Source organism: Nicotiana tomentosiformis, chromosome 12 (assembly GCF_000390325.3).
Source record: "Nicotiana tomentosiformis chromosome 12, ASM39032v3, whole genome shotgun sequence".
Taxonomy (NCBI): domain Eukaryota; kingdom Viridiplantae; phylum Streptophyta; class Magnoliopsida; order Solanales; family Solanaceae; genus Nicotiana; species Nicotiana tomentosiformis.
Window position 1 is genome coordinate 3,904,698 of NC_090823.1, and position 2,922 is coordinate 3,907,619.

Below are 2,922 nucleotides of genomic sequence, written 5' to 3' on the forward strand. Positions count from 1 at the left end.
ATATGATTGAGAGAATATATACTCAATTTTTCGTATTTCAATTTGCTCCTGAAGAAGTAACACAATTGAAATTTTCTCCTAATGCGGGAAAATATTATGAAACTGTGTCTTTCTGTGCGTAAATAAAATAATGAGCTATTCAAAGTTATTTTTGAAGTACATTTTCATTCCCTGTAGTGAATGAATAAATACCACAACTCACCTCCGGAAGAGCTAGAATAACAGATGATATAAATATTTTTTTTGTGGCATAAAGATCATTGTCGCATGTACTTGTTGTACGTAAAACATCTTGGATAATTTTATTAAGTATCATTCTAAGGCAAAATCATTCTTGTAGAATGCTTTCTACTACAACTATATTAATATATTATGGCTAGTTATTGAGTTCCCCGAAGGGAATAACAACTCGTGTATCTTTCCTTAAAAGATGCAATGACTATGTGGTTGTCATATTGATACAAAATATTCAGATATTAATAATATTTCTCCTTGAAGGAGATATTTGTCACAAAGTTAGTGGTAGAAATATTAAAATTCTTAATTTTCGTCATTTATAAATTTAGAATTAGTTTTATATTGTTCATTTGATTATGATTTTCTCTCATGATACCAGAAGTGTCTGAGCAATATTTGATAGTACAAAAAGTATCAACAACTCCTGAAGAGCTAATTGTTTGTCTAGAAAACACATGACACCAGTGGTGTCTGATAAATATTAGATTGTGGATAATAAAAGAAGGCTCTCGAAGTGCTTATATACAAATATGTCATTCATATTATATGATTATGGTCAAAACATATGTTGTAGTAAACCTGAAGTTTACTAATACAAATGGCTATCATATTGAGACTACAAATGATTAAAAGATTGAAAATCTTCATGTTTCTACAATCATATGAGGTAAATATGTGTGTGAGAAGTTACACGCCTTATTCTTTAAATTTGTACTACATCATGTATCACAGTAAATCAGAAGTTTACTGATGCAAAAGTTTATGCCATAGTAAACCAGAAGTTTACTTAGAGATAGCACATGCCATGATAAACTTGAAGTTTTCATTTGCCATTTTTAAATGAGCTATTTGAGAATTCAGATAAGCATATGCTGAAGAACTAGAAGATTCTTCAAGAATTCTCTTGTGTTGCTTGTTCTCATAATAACTTGATTATACCAACTAAAGTTGGGACTAAAATCCCCGAATTCTGAAATATATAAAAGGTGAATATGGGCCCATTCACCTATCATGTGAACCACTTATAGATGCATATATAAGATGGTTACATGTATGCTTATTGTCAACATGCAGTTTGACATTTGAAATTGTCTTTCTCAATTAAGAGCATAATTTTCAGATTATGAAATCAAGATAATTCATCTTGATGATTCTGGTTTATATCCAAGCTAGTTTAGCATTGAATACCTCATATTAATGGCTAACCTATTGCTTATGAGAACAAAGCCTCATGTGTTGGTCTAAGATTTTCTAAATTGCATACAACAACATGTGTATGCATCAGACCAACAAAATATGATAAGTCCTCCCCTCTCAATTGGTTTAGGATCAGAAACCAAATATTTTTATTATCTAATAACTTTTAATGTGTGGTATATGATTAATTTCTCTACCACAATGCACAAAGATATGTTTTCCAAAGAAGATTGGGAATATGCGTTAGTTTTTCTAACATTTGGGGGATGAAATAAACAGCTGGAAAATATGCTATATGAATCGAATTATCATTAATATGATCCTCGCCTAGAAGATAATTCAAGTCAAATGCTAGAAACATTTGCTGATCCAAAATTAAATATCATATTTCAGCTGCAAATGCTCCTATTAAAATTAAAATCCCTGAAGGGTAAAGTTTACTGCACGCATAAAGCGTAGTAAACTGATCGGTTCCAAAGGTAACAATCCTTGTAAAGGATATGAGCAAATGATCACAATGAGGAGGAAATGAGCTCTAGAAGAGCCCACGACATAACATTTTATGAAACTCCAGAAGAAGTTCAGGTACCTGAAAATAAAGAAAGTGATGAGATCTCAACAAGTTATGTTGCTTAGAAACCGATACAAAATGATCGTCGGCGATATATTTGATATAATATAGTACACAATATTATAAATGATTGTGAGGATCAGACCTATAGTCCAGACACCTGAAGATGTCATGCCATCTAAATGCAAGTCATAACCTCTATGACTCATTTGGTTAAGTCAAAATGAAGATCCCTGAAGGATTTAAAATGCTTGAAGCATATAATTCAAAGTCTCGAGAAATATACTCAATCAGATTACAAAAATCTTTGTATGAATTAAAACAATCAGGGCGCATATGGTATAATCGCCTCACTGAATTGATGAATGAAGGTTATATAAATGATGGCATTTGTCCATGCATTTTTACAAAGAAAACAACATCAAAGTTTGTTATACGTGATGTTTATGTTAATGACATAAATCTCATAGGAACTCTAGAAGAGCTCCAAAGGGAAAAACTTTGTCTTAGTCTGCAAATTGAATATTTAGCAGACATGATCTTTATCCATCAATCTGTCTATACAGAAAATATCTTAAAACGCTTTTACATGGATAAAGCGCACCCATTAAGTACACCAAATGGGTGTTCGATCATTTGAAGTGAATAAGGATCCGTTCTGACCTCTAGAAGAGGATGAGGAACTCCTTGGTCCTGAAATACTCTATCTCAGTGCAATTGGTGCACTTATGTATCTTGCTAATGCTAACAAAGTTGGCGCAGATCATATTGGTTATGCAGATGCAGGTTATTTATCCGATCCCCATAAAGTTCGATCTCAAATTGGGTATGTGTTTACATGTGGAGGTATTGTCATATCATGACACTTCACAAAGCAATCTATTGCTGCTACTTCTTCAAATCATGCTGATATAATA